Consider the following 22,023-nt stretch of genomic DNA (forward strand, 5'->3'; position numbering starts at 1 on the left):
CTATTCATAATTGCCACAAACTGGAAACAACCAAGATGCGCCTCAGTGAGTGAATAAATAAACAAACTGTGGTACATCCATACAGTGGAATATTATTCACCAGTAAAAAGATATGACCTATCAAGCCATAAAAAGACATAGAGAAATCTTAAATGGATACTGCTAAGTTAAAGAAGCCAGTGTGAAAAGACCACATACTGTATGATTCCAACTATACAACATTCTGGAAGATGCAAAACTACAGAAAGAATAAACAGATTCACGGTTGCCAAAAGCTTGGGGTGATAAATAAGAAGGGTATATAGCACAGGGGATTTTTAGAGGGCGATACAATTCTGTGTGATATCGTAATGACAGATACATGACACTGTATATTTGTCAAAACTCATAGAACCAGAAAACACAGAATAAACTTGAGTGCTAACTATATACTTTAATTAATAATGAATCAATATGGGTTCATTACTTGTAACAAATGTACCACACAAGTGCAAGATGTTAATAAGAAAAATTGTGTGGTAGGGGTGTGGTATATGGGAACCCTGTGTACTACCTCCTCAATTTTCTATAAATCTAAAACTGTCCTAAAAAATAAAGTCTATTTTGTTTTAATGAATGAGGAAAAAAGCACTGCTCTGACATTTTAAAACTATGTAAGTGCCAACATTCACTCCTGGCCTTCCAAAATATTTTACTTGGAGAAAGGGTGATCACACACCTGGTTTGCCTGGGATATTCCCAGTTTATGTCAGTTATTCAGGTATAATTATTAACTGAGCCTCTCTGTTCTCAAAAGTGTTCCATTTGGGATGATAAATTACATGATCACTGTTCTTAGAAGGGAAAGGGAAGTAACATCTTTCTAACATCTGTCTTTGAATGCAAGGAACTGGACTATGCCCTTTCCTTAATGTCTCATTTAAGCCTCACAATGTTCCCATGAGACCGATTTTGTCCTCCCCAATTTGTAGAGGGAAAAACTTGAAGCTCAGAAGCTCATTTACTTAAGATCATACAATTCATCATTGGCAGATCCTGCAGTTACACCTTCACCTCTGACTCCAAAGCTCATGCTCTTTCTATTGTAGTATTTGAATGGTGAAGAAAAGCTGGATGATAGATACTTGGACATTCTTTCCAGACTTTGTAATTCTTGAAAGAATTCTATGGTAGTTATACCTGAGAAGCTCATGTGCATGGTATGGAGGTAGTAAAAAGTAGAGATTATATGTAAAGAGAGCTGTATTTATAAAGCTCCTGAGAATCTTTTCCAGTAAATTACAATGATGTTATAGTTACCAACTGTTTCATCCCTGGTCATGTGACAATAATGACATTTGTAATTCATTATTTCCCATAAGTACAGTGGTTGGTAGCACCTAGATCTATTGTATAACCACAGAAGAGAAAAGCTATTAATTTGTGCCACCACACTGTGCAGCCAGGAAGAAATCATTAGGGATGCAGAGAGTCCTCTGGGCCATAGCAGCTCACTCTTCTGGCTAACTAGAGACAAATGAAACTTCTACTTTTTTACTATCAATATAGCTGGGCTCGGTTTGAAGACCACAGTTTCCTGGCCATACACACTCTCCCACACACATTCTTCTCCTCCACTTTCAAATCCTCAGAGTAGAACAGCCACCCCAGCCACTTGCCATCATTCCCAAAAAGAAAGGCTTGCCTTGAAATAATACTTTCACTGTGACAGAATAGTAGTAGCATCTACTGGATTAGATGTTGTTTTGTAAAGGATCTCTTCAAAAGATAATTAAACCTTCTTACCCATATGGAAGTTTTGAAAAATGGGTAAGAATTTTGCTCTTTGTGTCATGCTTTAGGAAGCAGGTTGTGTAGTGGATACGAGCATCATCTCTAGATTGAGTCCCAGCTCTGACACTGAATTCTGTCAATAGCACCTCAATATTGTATTTTCTCTGTTCCTCAGTTTCCTCATGTGGGAAATGGAAGCAATACAAGCATCCACTTCATAGGGTTGTTGTGAGCTTAAATAGGCATATAAGAGACTTAGCCTTACAATGTAAGTTCCATGAGTGTGGGAGAGGTTTGACTCCACTCTTAAAATATACAGTCTAGTACAGAAGTTTTTAAACTGTGGTCTGGGGACTTTTAGGGAATCCCCAAGACTCTGGCAGGGGGGTCATGAGGTCAAAACTATTTTAGTAAAAATACTAGGACATTATTTGCCTTCTTCCCTCTCATTCTCACGTGGGTGCAGAATGGAGTTTCCCAGAATCTACGTGATAAGAGATACTGCAACAGATAGAATGTGGAAGCAAATATGAGAAAATCCAGCCACCTTCTATTAAAGAGATTATAAGTTATAAAACAAAATCACTCTTCTAACTTGCTTGCTTTGGAAAACATAGTTCTTCACATAAAAATGCATTTTATGTTAACATGTAATGGGTTTATATTATTATTGTTAAAAGAGTTAATGAACACATATTTTTAAATATCTCAGTTTTACTTTCTAATGTAGTAACTATCATTGGCTATAGCTCGCATAATCAAAGCTTTTTAGAGCCTAAAAAAAAATTTCCAAGAGTGTAAAGGGGTCCTGAGATGAAGAAAACTGAGAACCACTAATTTAGTACAAGCCTAGCACATAGTAACCACTTAGTAACTACTGAATTGCTAGAACAGGGCTTGACTTAGGGGAACTCAATAAATGAGAGTGTTGCTGCTGCTGCTGGTGATGGGTTGATGGTGACAAAAAATCATGATGTGAAGTTTGCTGGGAGCCTTCTATATGACAGGAGTAAGTATAGCAGTAATCTTTTGTGGAAATCTTATCTTGCCTAAGGCATGGCAGATGTTAGAGTTTAATGTAACACAAAATTATTTTCAGTGTTCAGACTCTCTTTTTCTTAGCTTATTCTTTTCCTAATGGGGTTGCTCATTCTCATCCTACCAGAAGAACTTTGGAATTGAGCCAAGGCCTGAAAAATTCAGAGTGTTCTGAATGGTATCAGATTGAATGACATGAAGGTCAGGATCTCTGGGACCCACAAAATAAGGAACCATGGACATGTGCTTAATATATACTGTGAAAATTGGATGGAGAACATGCCTCTAAACCTTCTCAACAAACAGGATGCCCCCAGTCCTCCTCTCAATTTCTCCTTCTTTCTGCATTGTCTCCAGCTATATAACACAGACTTTCATTTTTTCTAGATATGCTGCTACACTGGCTCTCCAGGAAGAAAAACATTTCCGGGTAGTAGTGTTCGCTGATTTCCATAGTGTAAATAGTCCCATTGTGGCCAGTTTCAAGTTTGCTGATACGATGTTGCTAGAGTCCAATTTGGCAGAAGAAACATATAATTGGCTCTCATGGTCCCAGCACACCACTGGTGCTGGCCCTGCACTATGACGTTAAATTCACTTAAGTCCTGGCACTAAGTTCAGCTGCTCACCTGGCTTTCTTAGATCTTTGATCATTAGCCCCACCCTCTCACCCAGTACTTCCAGCTAGTCAGTTTCCTCAGGTCCCAGAATTATCTCCTGCTACTTCTGCTTTTGTGTTTTGTACTTCGCTACCTACATTGTCTGTCACCTTTGTGTCCTAATATCCCTCCTTCATCCTTCTGCTTATTCATTTGCTATGCAACTTTTTATTGACAAACTAAAGGACTTCCTCCTCAGTAAAATCTTCTCCAAATATACAGAGGTATTACTTACCTCACTCCCCTAAAATGATAGGGCATACTGAGGGATAATATTTATCTAAGTAATAGTGATAATATTGGTTATCCAGAATATATCAATATGGTGTTGTGGAAACAGTTCAGAATGGCATCCCTCCCTCTGCTGTTAATATACTGAGTGATCGTGGGCAAATCACTTAAATGTTCTGAGCCTTGATTTTCTCATTTGTAAAATGCAATGGAATACATGATTTCAAAGAATATTTTTCTTTCCTTAAATTCCTCTATTCTACAGTCAAGTTACTTTATATAAACAAAAATCATATGACCTACTACTCCCATTGATAAAATTCAGTATTTCTTTGATTTTGAAACAAGTCAACTTCACTATGTTCTATCTGATAATCACCCATTCCTAATATTTTATATTAAGAATAATTCTGTTCATCATCATCTTTCATCTCAGTTCCTCTGTAAGATCAACTTCACCCCTTTTCAACAGATAAAACAACCAAAAGTGCTTTTGGTAAGTAATTAAAATAACAATTCTAACCAACTTCATAAAAGTGATAGTAAAAGAATTACAAGTAAAAAAGCATTTAGGCATAAAACTCCTTAAAATGAAAGGTTTCGATTCTTAAATATTTTTAACATGCTGCTGAAGAAGTATTTCCTATATGACCTCAGAGTCTAAAAAGAACCATTGGGAAAAAATGATTTGAGAAAATATTTTGTTCACATGCAGCTTCAGGAGAATTATCTGATGATGTGGTGGGATTAAGTTTTATACTGACTGATAAAGCCAAATGATATTCTTTTTTCTTATTTCAACTTTACTGAGGCATAACTGACATACAAAATTGTAGGATGTTTAAAATGCAGGTTGTGGTGATTTGATATATGTATACTCTGTGAAAGACTTCCCCTAATCTAGTAATAAACATATTCACCACTTCATGTATTCATCTCTTTTTTTTTTGGTGTGAATATTTAAGTTCTGCTGTCTTAGCAAATTTCAATTGTGCAACACAGTATTGTCAACTAGAGTCATCACATTACACATTTGATCCTCAGAACTTATTCATCTTATAGGTAAAAGTTTGCACTCATTTACCAACCTCTCCCTATTCCCCACACCCTCCAGCCCCTGACAACCACCTTTCTACTCTGTTTTTATAAGTCTAACTTTTGTTTTAGATTCCACATAGCTAAACCATATCCTTAAACAAAACAAAACTAATCTACGATTAAGTCCCACATTTTTCTTTCATATCTTTCTTTCTGGAGATTGCAAAGTTTCTTTCATCATTAAACTCAAGTCTAGTTCCAATCTTTCTGGAATCTTGTGCTTATTTTCTCCTTGCTCCTGTAAACTCACAGTGTGTGGTGAGGTAACTGCAAGGCAAGGAGCTGTGTTTAATCCTTTTTTGCATGGTTTGACTTGGCGTTCTGGAATGCACAATTTCATGAATAGGGACAAGCAGAACGACTCAAGTTGATATTGAATGCAAATTTTCAGCCTGTTTCTCAGCATGATAGGTAGTAAAATCAAGGAACTACAGTTTGTAAGTGAGTTTAGAGGTCATCCATTTCCTCACAACTTACAGTGTGTTAGGAACCAGCAGCATCAGCATCATCAGTGTGTTCAGAACGTAGAAGCGCAGACCTCATCTCACATCTGCTGAATCAGACCCTATTTTAACAAGATCCCCAGGTGATTTGCTTACCTACAATATACCACCTCTGATTAAGTGACAAACCAGCCTGTACTCGAATGTGTGCAGTCAGAGGAACTCACTCCAATTCCTTCTTCCTCTAAAGCATACTAACCAGTACTTAAGGTTCACTGGAAATATGGTTTTAATGATAGCTTTCTCTTGCTCAAATGAATCACCTAATGTCCACATGTATTGTTCCAGAATTTGTAGCCAAACACAATCTAAGCTTTTCCATTCTTATTTTCCAGTCTTCTTTATATGGTGCCTCTATTCCAAAATTGACTACCTTAAAAGAACCCAGAAAAAAATCTACCTGTGTCACATAACAATGCTAGCAGTCAGTTCTGCTATCATTCTTCCTCTCTGGAACCCTCTTTCCTTATTGCTCTGCTTGTTTAGATTCTATTCACCCATGAAACCCCATCTCAGTGCTGTCCAGAGTACAATCCAACTCACCTGTGTTTCCAAAGACGTTCACTAGAGCAGGGCCAAAGGACCAGTGCCTTATTGATGTGTTCCGTTTAACCTGTATGGGGGCTTTAGAGAACTAGAATTTCAGTGCCTTAAAACAGGACATGCACTGTCTGATTTGATCACAGCCCTCACTATTTCCTTTTGTATCATCCTTGAACAGATTCATACATTTCCAATACCAACTTTCCATTTGGCATCCTTGACCTAGTAATTCCCCCGTAAATAAAGGACTCCTCCAGTGTTCTTAGTCCAATTCCTAAATGATACACAATTTTTCTTTTCACATTTAATGTTTTGACCACACTCTTCCATCTATATTGGCCTGCGTGGGCTACAATAATGAAATACCACAGACTGAGTGCCTTCACATAATTTTCTCACATTTCTGGAAGCTAGAAGCCCAAGACTGAGGTGCTTCCAGGGTTGGTTTCTGGTGAGACTTATCTTCTTGACTTGCAGTCACCTTCTCACTTTGTCAGGTCTCTTCCCTGTGTGGGCACAGAGAGAGAAAGATCTCTAGTGTCTCTTTCTCTTCCTATAAGGACACCAGTTCTATCAAATTAGAATCCCACCTTCATGACCTCATTTACTTTAGTTACCTCCTTAACAGTGCTATCTCCTACTACAGTCACATTGGCAGGGGTTAGGGCTTCAACATATGAATGGGGGCAGTGCATAATTCAGTCCATAACACTATCAAAACACATTTATATCCTGGAGAATCATACATTACTGTACACAATTCCTCTATCTTTACCATCTAAGGGCTTTATCATCTAAGATATTCATGCAGACTTTATAGCTGAACTCAAGGCAAGATTAGGGTAACCTTCTACACCAGTAGCAATTCACAGAAAACAGAATCAAGCTGATTTCAGCCTGGTTGCCATTGACATAGAGGCAACAATACCTGCCCCCAGAGAGTTTGCTATGTGCTAGATAGTGTTGTAAGCATTTTTACATATACTTACATATTTTTGGCCTCATGACACTATATGATAAAAGTACTGCCTATATTGTTCCCTTTTTACTGATGAGAAAACTGAGACATACTAAGTAAATGGACTGTCTAAGGCTACACAGGTAGAACATGCTCAGCTGGGATTCAAGACCAGGCTGTTTGGCTCCTGGGTCGGTGCTCCTGGCCATTGTACCAAACTCTGCTTCTCAACAATGGAGACAAACGGATGAGGTGGACTTTATTGGAAAGGATTATAGCAAAGCCCCAATATAATCATATATTAATTTATAAATATATATTCATCTCACATATATTTAAGTAATCATCAGCATAAAAAGTTAAAAAAAATACACTGATAGGACAATTTATTGTCCAAATGTGGAACTTTGGGTAAAAAATGGGTGCTATTAATAATTATGTTGCAACAACAGGAGTAAACAGTGTCCCAGGCAAAGCAAGATGTACAATCACACTATTTACTGAGCATCCTTCATATGCCAGTACCATGCTAACAACTTTAGGCATATAATCTTTATAAAATCTCACTCAGATAGGCATTGTTATCCCCAATTTACAGGTGAAGAAACTGAGGATCAAAAAGGTCAGGTAACTTGCCCAAAGACACAACAAACAAGTAGTAGAGCTAGGATTTAAACCAGGTCTGTCTGAATCCAAAACAGTGCTCTTAACTAGCACCCAAGATTGCTTTCCTCTTCCTACAGACAGCAAACAAGTTATGGATGCTTAAGACAATTATATGTGATTATAAGTTCAGGGAAATAATTTGGTATTTATTAGGCTTATGAATTTATTTGTTTGAAGTTTTGCAATTTGGGGTTCATAACAATCATAAAAAGTTATCCGCAAAGAGAAAGTTCAGAAATGAAAAGTAAGATCTTTGTCAGTTTTGGATCAAATTTAGTAAGTTACATCTGTTCATTCATTCATTCACCAGTTCTTAGTGAAGATACTGAAAATTATACCCTGAGGAAATTTATATTTCAATTGGAAGAACACAATCATACACAAGAAATTTAAACAACAGATATGTGGTATCATGAAGTAACATGTTTAAATGTCAAATGAGAGTCACAGGCAATAATGTTGGATGTTCACAGGAGGATAAGTTCATTGTAAGTTAATGAAGTGAGGGAAAGTCTCATGGAAGAATTACACCTCAAGGGATGGTCTCTTACGATTTGTCACTCAGTATAGTTTGCTCTCCCTGCTTAAATTGGTTTTGTTATTACTTATGTATGGTAAGACCAAAGGATCAGGAGATGATTGCCACTGAAATGACAATTTGTTACTCATAGTTCCCACGAAGAGGGGACATACCATATCACGGAGGGCCACACAGAGAAGCACCAGAGTCAACAGGAGGCAAAGTGAGTAGGGGAAAACATGGGCCAGTGTCCTTATTCTGGTTTCCATGGGAAGAAAAGAGAGAGACAGGGTAAGAGGCTTAGGATTGGCTAGGTTAAGTAACTTCAGTGGGCTCTGGGGCAAAGAGGCCCATCCCTGGTTGTCTGAAACCTAGCCCTGGGGTGATTAGGCTGCAGGATAGTAGCTCAGGGTGTAAGAACGGGTTTACATTTGAACAGTATCCTCATGGGTGGAAAATAAAAGACGTGGTTAGCACACTTCCTGAGAAGCTTAGAAGTGTTTTTGTATTGGTCTACCGCAGGAACATTTGTCTTTGTACTTTTCATAGGAGGCTAAGAGAGGGAAATTTGAACAAATCAATCATCCTGTAGGAGTACCTCCAGCTTACATTTTAAACATAACAGTGTACAAGGGCATCATGGGCACAAGGGAAGATTAGTAGGAAAGCCAAAGCTACTGATAAGAGAGTCCTTCCTCAGGCGTTTCTCTCTCCCTCTCTATTTTCCTACATTAAAGCTAGAGATATTCTCTAGAGATTATATACAGATTTTAGTTCATCAGCCAAGATGTTCACTGATGACAAAACTGGTAGGCCTCTGTTGGATGGTCACATGGATGCCTCTGAGTTCAGCAGACAGGGCCTCTCCTCTGGGGTTCTGACTGCTTTGCCAAATTCCGGATTTCTCAGGAAGAAAAGCTCACGTGTACCAGCAGTCTGGTGCATTTCCTTTCAAAAAGCTTAACTAGCACTCTCTGGTTTGCAGTGGAGCATGAGTATGTGTGTATGCACAGGTACACAGGTACACAGATGCATACACATGCACACATGCATGCACACTCAAAACAGCAGATGACAAAATAGTCCAGCCTAGATCCCAGTCAATATGTGTCTAAACCAAAAGCAATTTTCTCCCTTTTCAGACTTAAGTCAGGGAATGTGGTGAAGATTTACATAGGTCCTTGTTCAATTTAAGAATCCCAGGCAAAATCTTAAACAAGGGAAAGAGGACAAAGGCAAGGATAATTTAAAACAGCAGATAATCCAGAAAGCACTTTTAAAATGCAAAATTACTATTCAAAACTGGTTTCTGGTTTCTGACGATCCTTGACTCCCCACGTGGTGGTCACAAGAGTAAAATGCTAAGAACCTTATTGAAAGTTCCATGTTTATGAATCAAGTTGGCTTGCTCACTCATTGGTGGTAGAGAAGGACCTTGAACCATTTCATTGACAGATCTTCAGTTGTCACTGTTCAGCTTGTTGTACCAGGTCCTCCAATGTCCTAAATGCGGAGGTAGGTGAGGTTATATACTTAGTTGCTAGGTTCTGGGATGCAAGAGGGAAAGAGGAGCTGAAGAGAGGCACCATTCAATACAGACTAGTTTTTTCTTATTCACCAGTTTTCAGATGTGCTCCTTCCCACTCCAACTTAACTGTGATCATCCTCAACTCTAGAAAGTTAACTTCTTAACTTCCTTGGCAGGGGGAGGGGAAGCTGCCTGACTGCTTACAATGAAGGAGGGGACCCAAGATATTAACTGTTCCTTGAGCAGAATTTCAATCAATCCCATTTCCAATTGTACTTGCACTCCTGCCTCCAAACATACCTGCTGTCTTCTGCTGCTGAGACTGTTGAACTTCTATAGCAAGAATCAGCTTGCCTCTGAGTTTCTCCCACAGCAAGCACTGATGTTTCCATTTCCTCTGGTCCGTGAAGACAATTACCACACTGATCCATTGCTGTCCCAACTGTAAGATTCTCTTGTCCTCCCTTGAGTGCTCTCATCTCCTCTCGTCTTCTAGGTTCATGATATTCGAGATAGCGAGGGGGAGGAACATCTCCTCAGTTCATGACAAATCAACATTATTTTCCAATACAAGGGTCTTCTCTTGTATGCTTTTATATGTATATTCTCTTCCTTCCTTTTCCTACTCCCATCTCTTTCCTTCTTCAAAGGCAGTGATACCTTGTAAGTTTAATGTACATGTTTTTCTTCACTTGAATTCTTAGAAATATGTATTTTTGTTTCATGTATATGAATTTAAACTTATACATATGGTATTGTGTTATAGTTTTTATTTAATTCTTGCTTTTTCATTCGGCACTATGTTTTTAAGACCCAACAACATTATTATGTTTATATCTAATGATTTATGTTTCATTCCTTTATTGGTAATTCCTTTAATCATGGTTCGATTAACTGGAGTTCCATATTATTTTTATTTCATAAAACATACCTATATTTCACTCTACAATGTCCAGTTCTAGGTTTGTTTTTTTTAATGGAGCAAGAACTTGAATATGTTCTTCAAAAAATTTGAGTGCAAAATTATCCCAGATTTTCCCATCTGTCCACAACTAATCCAACAGTAATTATTTTTGAGATTCTTTTTTATATTCCTTTCCTGAATATTCTTAGTTTTTACTGAGAAAATAATTTTCATTCAAAATTGTATTTTAATAAGTATTGGCAAAATGTGATCAAATTAGACCACTGCAATAACAAATACACTAGCCTAATCCAGCTTCCCTGTAAACACGACAAAATCTTGGTATATATACAACGCAAATGTAGGGAGATACCAGCATAGTAGAGAATGGTGAGTATGTAGCAGGCTGTGGGCATCAGTTGGGATATTTTACACAATAAACACAAGCATCAGTTAATAGAGAATCCTCTAAGAAAACATCTACCATAGTTTCTTGTTTTTGAAAACACTCTCAACTTGATTCCTTTTTGTTTGATTTATTTAGTTTCTATCATGCTTAAATAAGAGTAGCTCCATAACAGGACAAAATGGAGAAGACTTGAAAGTAGGCTTCTGGAAAGCTGAAAGGAAGATCCAGATACTGTTGTGAGATGTATTTATTCCAAATACGTGGCATCAAAGTTCTGTCAAATCAAATCTCCTTTCATCTAGCATTTAAAATGGGATCATGGTTGAAGAACATCTAAAGAGATGTTTGAGCTGAAAAGCAAGTAATAGAAGGCTTTGAGTTGTTTCTGATCATCAGCTATCCAGGCAGGTTCATTTTCCCAGTCTGTGTTCTCAATGGCAGTTCCAGTCCTACCTCAGGTGAATCCTCATGTTCTTCAAGAAAAACTGTCCTTAAAATGCTACGAAGGACCTCTCTTCCAAGAAACATATAACAGAATCTCATTCTATCTCCAAATGTCTTCCAAAAGGAATAGATAAATGATAAATTGATGCTGGGTTTTACAAGAAAAGAAACTGAGATTCAGAGAGGAAATTGGCTAATTAGAGACCACACCACAAAGGTGACAGGAGTTGACTGACAACAGCCCGGTGCTACTTTTTATGGAAACTCCTCTTCTCACTCCACAAATAAAAAGCAAAGGGAAAATAAACACATGGATAAAGTTAATCACATTTGTAACACTGGTGTCACAATTCTTATTGTTTTAATCTAACAAGACTAAGAGGTGTTTATTGAATTAATGTTGAAGCCTTTTTTTCTCCTAAGCCAAAAGAAGACTTTACTTTGTTGTTATTTTTAATAGACACTTGGAAAATGGAAATGAAATGATAAAGCTCAAGTGAATAAATAAATCAGTAGCACATGACAAGGTTTTTAATTTTCATGTGTTTTAGCCCCCTAGGATATTTCTTTGCATATGGAACCTTTATCTACCAATGATTAGCTAGCAAACAACCAGCCAGAAAGGGCACAGAAATTAAAATTTCAAAGGCAGAGAAAATATAAATGAAAAGTAATCATCCACCCATTTCCAAGAAGTTTTTACTAAATTTTACATTTAGGTCAAGCCTTGAAGGAAATTTGCAGCAAAGAGGAAGCAAATATTTATACTCGTAGTCTATTCAAAACCAAATTGAGATAAAATTAAACAGAAATCAAATCTATTTTCATGTGTAGCAGGAGCCTTAGTCTGAATCTAAGCTGTGTCTGTCCTCAGAGTCACCCCTCTCTTGGTAGAACTGAAGAACCTGTGGTCTAAGACTCCTGAGAGCCTGTCCACAAACAAGCCTGAGGACCCCTATTCTGGGAGGAGGGGCTTCCTCGCCCTAAGAGGAGACCCAGGCAACGTGCTCCCTTTGGGCTGAAGAATAGTGGGACAGGATGTGAGAGGATGGCATCTCTCTCCAATGCCAAGCCAGGCACAACCGCCAGAGGCAGCACAAGGTCACGATGGCTGAAAACAGAGCCATCATCTGCTGTGCCAGTGACAAATCACCAGATGAAACTCACTTCTCTATGCTTTTAGATCCTATCACGAGGAAAAATGCAAGATTTTAATAAGATTGCAGAACAAATGGAACTGATTTATGGTTTACAATTACAGAGTTCATCTTGTATATCGCTGTATTTCCCACTTCTGATTGTTGCATTTTGTTTTCCCCCTAGGACAAGAGTACACAAACTCTTTCTGTAAAGGGATAGGCAGTAAATATTTCAGGCTTTGTGTGTCACATGAGTCTGCATAGCATATTCTCCTTTGTTTTTTGTGTTTATAACATTTTAAAAGTGTTAAAATCATTCTTAACTCACTGATCAAACACAAGGGTCAGGCCACAGGCTTACCCTTGCACTAGGACACTGGGCACTGGTGGAACATGATGTGATGGCCTGGGGCTTATGTGTGCCTCCCTGCCACCTTACCTCCTCCTTCTTCCATAATTACGATGCTTGGTCATATCATCCAGGTGCCTTTCACCAATCCTGGAGAATCATATCTGAGACATTGAGCTGTGATTAAGACTAAATAAATGGATAATTCTGCTTTACTGGAGACGTAGGCAGCAATGTCCCATCCTCCAAAGTCCAGAACAGGGTGCTAGAGTTGAGGAGGCACAGGAGATTCTCCCATATCTCCATTTAAGATAAATATGGAAACATGGATACCACACAGTGGCTCTTAACAATGAGCTGACCAGCATACAAGAACCTCTCAGATGAAATAAAGAGATACCTGAGGCTCTGCAGTTGTGCCAAGCCTGCAGATGTGCACCTGGGAAGCTATTGGTATGGACCTCACGCTAGAAATTAAAATAGAAAAGGAATACAATGCAGGTGCCACATGGGAATGGGATTTGGCAGAACTGTGTTTGCAATCACATGTGAGATATCACCTGGAGCCATTCAGAAAAAAAGGCAGCAGGAACTTTATAGGAGGGTGGAGTTTGAGTCAAAGAAACATTCTTCCTATTGTTAGTGTTAACCAATTTTGTATTTTGATTGGCCTGGAGAAATGCAAGTTTGTCACATTGGTCTGGTGGTGTTTCCTCTCACAGAAATGGAAGTAATTGTTCTCAAATAAGAGAACAGTGTTGTGTAGTCATAAAACCAATGTGCTGGCCTAGTCACGCTACTCAATAGCTGCATAACTTTGGGAAAGTCCTTTTATTTCTCTTGGCCTTGGGTTTGCTCCTCTATATAGTAAAGGGTTAAAACAAAAATGTCTAAGGAATCTTCAAATGTATTATATAATAGCTTAAAGTTAAAAGGTCATTTATTAATCAGCAGTTGTTTATTAAATCATATACCATGTCTCAAACATGGTGCTATGTAATAAGACTTCTGAGAGTTTCTTTCCTTAAGAATCTCTCTAAAAAGTAAGCTAATAATTACAACACAGGTTATTAACAGTTAGGATAAAGGTATGCTCTGGTTGCCATAGGATTTTGGAGGGCAGACCGTTCCATAGAAATCAGAACCTAGGCCAAAGCTCCTGTGTTAGCATTTTATTGAGGAGCAAGAAGGTGAGGAGAAAAAACAAAGGCTTTAATAAACACAGCTGAAATCTTGGTCACACTAGACTTCTCCAGAGAGTTGTATGGAAATCTCTGTCCTTTAGAACATTCTGAATGGGGTTAGGACACAGGGAGGAGAAGCTAAGGATATGCCTGTCTCTCACTGGTTAAAGTTCATATTGTAAAAGGAATCCCCTTCCTTACATTTCTGGATTATATGACATGGCCCCTAAACCAGACCCAGACCCCACTGCAAGATGCTTCATCTGACTCAGAAATGGTCAGGGTAGGTGAAACTCAGGGAGCACAGTGTGTCAGGCTCAGGAACCAGGGTCTCTGCAGTGCCATCTCGGTGGGTATGATGGAGCCACACCAGAGCCAGTCTTTACCTGGGAAAGGCTGACAAAGATGGTGCCTTGGGAGTTGTGGGAATGGTACAGGAGGGGCTCTCCTCTAAGCAAGTGACCAAGGTTGACAAAGTAGATGAGTCCCAGTGTATCTGGAAAGGTGCAAAAATAGGGGCCAAAACAGATTAAGGCAAAGTTGTTTCAAGACTTTTGGCTTCCCAGTGGAGGTAGGTGATGCTTGAAATGTCTCTGGAAAGATAAAAGGAATTTCCAGGGTGGACAAGCTAGAGGTGAGAGTCATAGGGATGACAATACAGGGTTGGCGACAAGCAATTTTCAGACTGAGAGAATCGTATTTGTAAAGGCACAGGGCGTAAAAGAAGATCATCAATCTAACACACTGCAAGCATAGCCTGGTTGGGAAATACTGGTGCTTGAACAGCCAAAAGCCATTCTACCATCACCAATTACCAATCAGAAATTGAACCTATATGGAGTGGGTGAAATGAAAAAGATTTTGTTACATACACAGGTCTTGTTGGAGAAATGACTCATCATCACCATTTATTTATTCAGTCAATTCATTGAACAAGTATTAGTTTTATACCTACCGAGTAGAAAACATTTTACTGTAATCAAGATTGAGACCACAGAAGGGAAGTCTTCCTCATTCTACGTAAGCTGCTTTCTTTACATATTCTGATGCAAGGATATTTCCACTGACTGCTCTTTAATCTTTTATATTTCCTCTGTCTACAATTTCATAATCACATGATTATATATATATATATTTTTATATATTATATATTATTTTATATTTTATATATGTTATATTATATATATATGTGTGTGTGTGTGTGTGTGTGTGTGTATCTCCCATGTTTTCCTGACAGTGATTCATTAATTCTTCATTCTGTAGCTAATTCTCTCATATTGTGCTATCTGTAAAATGAGCATGGCAATTTGTTAATTAAATATTGACTCAGAATATTTTTAAGTACTGACACATTTAGTCATGAACAGACTACTACTCTTTTCTTGCCTCTAAGCAACGATAACTCAATTCAATTGTCATTCCCTACAAGAAAAAAATGTGTTAAGAGATTTTTATTCACAACTTGGAATATCATCAGTTGAGTTCACATGAAGAATATTTCAGTGAGCCTTGAGGTTTTGTTTTTGTTTTTGTTTTTGTTTTTGTTTTGCCTTGAGTTTTTACTAGGTCATTTGTGCTGCTGGATTTAGATGTCCAGGGATGCAGCAGAGTTGTTATGTCTACCATTATTCACTGCCCTTCCCTCCCCTCAGGTCCTTTCTTCTTTACTGGGCTTAGAGGTCATGGTTCATCACTATAACACTTTTTTGTGTACACCCACAACTCTTTACATGTTTTCCCAGTCTATTCATCTCAAAAAAAAATCTCCAATTCTGAATAATCCAACTTAGCTTACTCCACACCTGTACCTGTGTTGTGGTTGGGAAAAACACACACACAAACTGTGCAGACACGTCTCACTTTAAATTCATGACCAGTAATCTCTCACATGGGCTCCTGACACTACCTAGAAGGTCAACTACATTTCCCTAATTCTTTCCTCCTCTCACTCTTCTAGATAGGCATTTAATAGCCTCCCTTTTGACAAATCTCCAGCATCTCTTCCATCCTCACTCTTGGCCAAGGGCTTTGGTTTCCATTTCTGGAAGACAACAGAATCAGTAAGAAAACTACACAAACAACCTCATCTACCAGCCTACTAGAACCTGTGCCTCTATACACTCACATTCCTCCTGTTACACAACATATAAACTGTCTGGACTCCTATCTAAAGACAATCTTCCACTTGTCACTGGCCCCATCCTCTTCATTTGCATTCAAGTTTATCATTATAACCATTCTCTTTTCTCTCTCCTTCATCATCAATTTTCACTGTCTCCATGGTTCTTCCCCATTAGCCTATAAACATGCCTTATTTATCCCATTTCAAAAGAAAAGAAAAAAACCTTTCTTGGTTCCATATTTTCCTTCCTCTCCCTCTCCAATTTCTCTGTTCCCATTAATGCCCATTCCCCTCCTCCCACTTACCTCTCACCCACTCACCAAAACCCTTGTGGGGTTTTGCTCCCCAATACCATCAAAAGAAATCTTGTCATAACCACTAATTTGTAAGTATGATGATAAATTCTCAATTTTTATTTTATTTGGCCTATTAGCAGCATTTGGTGGAACTGATTACTTCTGCTTCAGAAGGCATGTTCCTTATCTGATATTTCAGACATCTAGTTCTCTCCCTACCTCACCAACTCCTCTTTTTCAGTCTTTTTGGCTGATTTTTCACATCTCTCTGATCTCTAAATGTTGGAGTGTCCCTGGATAAGTATTTCTCTTCTGTATTTACAGTCTCCTTCTAGGGGACTTCATCCTGTCTTGTGGCTTTAAATACCTTCTACATTCTGACAATGCCTAATATCTACCTCCAAACTGAAACTTTCCCCGGAATTTCAGATTCATATATCCAACAATATAGTAAACATTTACATGTGGATGTCTAATGGGCATCTCAAACTTATATATCTAAACTTCTGTTTTCTTCCTCCGCTCCAAAAAAGCCCTGCTCCCTTGACCACATCTTTCTTACATTAGTATTTGCCAATAGATTCTTCTAGTTGTTCAAGACAAAAACAATTCAGTAACCATTATTTTTTATTTGAGATATAATTCACATGCCATAAAATTCACTCTTTTTAGGTATACGATTCAACGGTTGTTAGTATGTTCATGAAGTTATGCAATCATCATCACTATCCAATTCCATTTCAATGATTCTTTTTTGTTTTTGTTAGGATTTTTTGAGAAATGCAAATTAAAATCATGAGATACTACTACACATTATTAGGATGGCTAATATAAAAAATAGTGACAACACCAAATGCTGACAAAGATGTGGAGAAACTGGATCACTCATAAATTGCTGATGCACATGCAAAATGATATAGTCACTTTAGAAAACAGTTTGGTAGTTTGTTTTTTTTTTTCCCTGTTTCAGTCATTCTTGACTCCAGTTTTTTACAGATTACACATCCAATCTCATCAGCAAATTCTGTTAAATCAAAATATACCCAGAATCTAAACATCTCTCATCACTTACATAAAAGTTTTTCACTGTTGAGTATGATACCAGCTGTGATCTTTTCATAATGGCCTTTATTATGTTGATGTATTTTCCTTCTATTCCTAGTTTACTGAGAATTTTCCACATCTATTGAAACAACTGTGTGATTTTTATCCTTCATTCTGTTAATATGGTGTATTATATTAATTGATTTGCATATGTTGAACCATCCTTGCATCCCAGTGATAAATCCTAGTTGGTCATGGTGTGTGATCCTTTTAATGTGACCTAGAATTTTTTAATGAAATGTTAGATTGGATTGATTTGATAGTATTTTGTTGAAGGTTTTTTCATCTATATTCACCAGGGATATTGGCCTGTAGTTTTCTTTTCTTGTGTTATATTTATCTGGGTTTGGTATCAAGGTAATGCTGACCTCATAAAATAAGTTTGGGTGTTCCCTCCTCTTCAATTTTTGGAAGACTTTGAGAAGGCCTGGCACTAATTCTAATTTAAATATTTGGCAGAATTCACCAGTAAAGTCAACTGGACCTGGGCTTTCTTTGTTGGGAGATTTTTGATAACTGACTTAATCTCCTTACTCATTATTGATCTGTTCAGATTTTCTGTTTCATCATAATTCAGTCTTACTATGTTGTATGTTTCTAGGAACTTACTCACTACAAAAATCAATCTTGAGAAAGAATAAAGCTGGAGATAACATACTCTCTGATTTCAAAAATATTACAAAGTTATAGTAATTAAAACTGTATGGTTCTGGCATAAAGAAAGACATGCAGACCAATGGAATAGGTTAGAAAACTCAAAATCAATCCATGCATATATGGTCAATTGATCTTCAACAAGGCTTCCAAGAATACATTACGGAGAAAGGATAGTATCTTCAACAACTGGTGCTAGTAAAATTAGATATCTGCATGCAAAAGAATGGAATTGGACTCTTAACTTACATCATACAAAAAGTCAACACAAAATAAAGACTTAAATGCAGAACTTTAAGTTATAAAACTCAAAAAGAAAACACAGGGGAAAATCTTCATGACATTCGGTCTTGGCAATGATTTTATGTATATAACACCAAACAACAAAAGTAAAAATAGACACATGGGACTTTATCAAACTACAAAGCTTTGCACAGCATAGGTAATAAGCAATGAAGTGAAAGGCAATCTACAAAATGGGAGAAAGTATTTGCAAACCATATACCAGATACGCGTTAGTTCCTAAAATGTATAAGGAATTCCTAAAACACAATAGCAAAAAAATTAATAACACAATTTTAAAATGGGCTAAAGACTTTAATAGACATTTCTCTGATATATGAAATGATGCTCAACATCACTAGTTGTCAGGGAAATTCAAATCAAAACCATAATGAGATATCATCTCATACCTGTTAGATGGCTATTATAAAAACAAACAAACAAACAAACAAACATTGGTGAGAATGTGGAGAAACTGGAACCCTCACACACTGTTGGTGGGGATGTAAAATAGTGCAACCACTATGGGAAACAGTATGGAGATTCCTTAAGAAAAGTAAAAATAGAACTACTATATAATTCAGCAATCCCTCTGTGGGTATTTATCCAAAAGAATTGAAATCAGGATCTTGAAGAGATATTAGCATTCAAGTGTTCACTGCAGCACTATTCAACATAGTCAAGATATGGTAACAACCTAAATGTCCATCAATGGAGGAACAGATAAGAAAATGTAGTATACATTAAAAAACATATTATTCATACTTTAAAAAGAAGGAAATCCTGCATTATGTGACAACACAGATGAATCTGGAGGACATCCTAAATGAAATAAGTCAGTCATAGGAGGACAAATACTGCATGATTTCACATATATGAGGTATCTAAAATAGTCAAACTCATAGAATCAGAAAGTAGAATGGTGTTTTCCAGGAGCTGGGGGGAAGGGCAAAATGGAGAGTTGCTGATCAGTGGGCATAAAATTTCAGTTATGGAAGATGAATAAATTCTAGAGATCTTCTGTATAACATTGTCCCTATCATAACAATACTGTATTGTATACTTAAAAACTACAGAGGATAGATCTCATGTTAGGTCTCCTTACCACAGTTTTTTTTTTTTTTTAAGTGAATGTAGGCTTGTAGTAGTGAGATCCCATACACAGAGGATAAAGTGATTAAGATTTCTTCAGACTGAAAGCAGACCAACAAGTAGCAAAGCTCCAAAAATTTTTCTTGTGAAGTTTCAGCATAATATAAAACCTGATATTTTTTAGAAAAATCTAAAAAAAAAATGGGTCTCTTGAAGATATACTACATATAAAAAGACTATATTTTATAATTTACCTTTAATTTCATCTCAGCACACTGTTAGCCCTGTTCAACAAATATATCTTGATCCCTTGATCATTACGTAATGCCCTTCTTTGTTTCTTATAACAGTCTTTATTTTAAACTCTATTTTGTGTGATATAAGTATTGCTACTCCAGCTTTCTTTTGGTTTCCATTTGCATGGAATACCTTTTCCATCCCCTCACTTTCAGTCTGTATGTCTCTAGATCTGAAGTGAGTCTCTTGTAGGCAGCAAATATATGAGTCTTATTTTTGTATCCATTCAGCTACTCTATGTCTTTTGATTTGATCAAGGGATCAATCCAAGAAGAAGATGTAACAGTGGTAAATATATATGCACCCAGCATAGGAGGACCTAAATATATAAGGCAAATATTAATGAACATAAAAGGAGAAATTGGCAGTAACACAGTAATAGTAAGGGACTTTAGCACCCCACTTATACCAAATGAGCAGATCACCTAGATGGAAAATCCTAAGGAGTCTGTTTGTAGATGACCTGACATTATAAACAGAAAATCCTAAAGAGATCACCAGAAATCTACTAGATCTCATCAATAAATTTGGTAAAGTTGCAGGATACAAAAGTAATATACAGAAATTGATTGCATTTTTACACACTAACAACAAAATATCAGAAAGAGAAATTAAGGAAACAATCTCATTTACCATAGCATCAAAGAGAATAAAATACCTAGGAATAAACCTATCTAAGGAGGTAAAAGACCTGTACTTGGAAAACTATTGAAAGAAATTGAAGACAACACAAACAAATGGAAAAATACACAATGTTTCTGGGTTAGAAGAATTAATATTGTGAAAATAACCATACTACCCAAGGCAATCTACAGATTCAATCCCTATCAAAATACCAATGGTATTTTTCACGGAACTAGAAGAAATCATTTTAAAATTTACATGGAAACACAAAAGACCCTGAATCGCCAAAACAATCTTGAGAAAGAACAGAGCTAGATGAATCACACTCCCAGCCTTCACACTATACTACAAAGTTATAGTAATCAAAACAGTATGGTTCTGGCACAAAAACAGACATGTGGATCAAGGGAACAGAACAGAGAGCTCAGAAATAAACTCACACACTTATGGTCAATTAATCTATGACACAGGAGGCAAGAATATAAAATGGAGAAAAGGCAGTCTCTTCAATAAGTGGTGCTAGGGAAACTGGGCAGCTGCATGTAAAATAATGAAATTAGAACATGCTCTAACATCATATATAAAAACAGACTCAAAACAGATTTAAAGACCTAAATGTAAGAATGGATACTCTATAACTCCTAGAGGAAAACATAGGCAGAACATTCTTTGACATAAATTGTAGCAAAACTTTTTTGGATCTGTCTTTTAAAGCAAAGGAAATATAAAAAAATAAACAAATAGGGCCTAATTAAATTTAAAAGCATTTGTACAGCAAAGGAAACCATTGACAAAACAAAAAGGCAACGTACTGAATGGGAGAAAATATTTGCAAATGATAGGACTGATAAGGGGTTAATATCTAACATACATAAGCAGCTCATACAACTCAACATAAAAAAAAAACACACAATTAAAAAATGGGCAGAAGAACTGAGTAGACATTTTTTCCAAAGGAAAAATGCAGATGGCCAACAGGCACATGAAAAGATACTCAACATCACTAATTATCAGAGAAATGCAAATCAAAACCACAATGAGATATCACCTCACACCTGTCAGAATGGCTATCATCAAAAAGAACACAAATAACAAACGTTGGTGAGAATGCGGAGAAAAGGAAACTCTTGTACACTGTGGGTGGTAATATAAATTGGTGCAGCCACTATGGAAAACAGTATGGAGGTTTCTGAAAAAGCTGAAACTAGAACTATCATACCACTCAGGAATTCTACTCCTGGGTATATATCTAAAAGAAATAAAAACATTAATTTGAAAAGATACATAAACCCCCATGTTCACAGTAGCATTATCTACAATTGCTAAGATAAGGAAGCAACCTAAGTGCTCACCAACAGAAGAATGGATAAAAAAGATGGGGCATATATATACATATATACGGTGGAATACTACTCATCTACAAAACACAATGAAATTTTGTCATTTGCAGCAACACAGATGGACTTGGAGGGCATTAGGCTAAGTGAAATAAGTCAGACAGAGAAAGACAAATACTGTATATCACTTATATAAAAAAGAAAACAAACTTTTGATCACAGCAAAAAAAGAAGCAGACTCACAGATATAGAGAACAAACTAGTGGTTG

The 22,023-nt window shown here is 37.0% G+C and overlaps 1 long non-coding RNA gene across 1 annotated transcript in view; it reads right to left on the reverse strand.

Moving 5' to 3' along the window:
* Positions 1 to 5,972: 5,972 nt before the first annotated feature.
* Positions 5,973 to 22,023, reverse strand: part of LOC116663300 — an 89,237-nt gene continuing 73,186 nt past the window's right edge. The window contains exon 3 of the long non-coding RNA XR_004319540.1: positions 5,973 to 6,351. This is a non-coding gene — a long non-coding RNA (uncharacterized LOC116663300). The remainder of the gene's footprint in view (positions 6,352 to 22,023) is intronic.

This window comes from Camelus ferus, chromosome 1 (assembly GCF_009834535.1).
Source record: "Camelus ferus isolate YT-003-E chromosome 1, BCGSAC_Cfer_1.0, whole genome shotgun sequence".
NCBI classification, from domain to species: Eukaryota; Metazoa; Chordata; class Mammalia; order Artiodactyla; family Camelidae; genus Camelus; species Camelus ferus.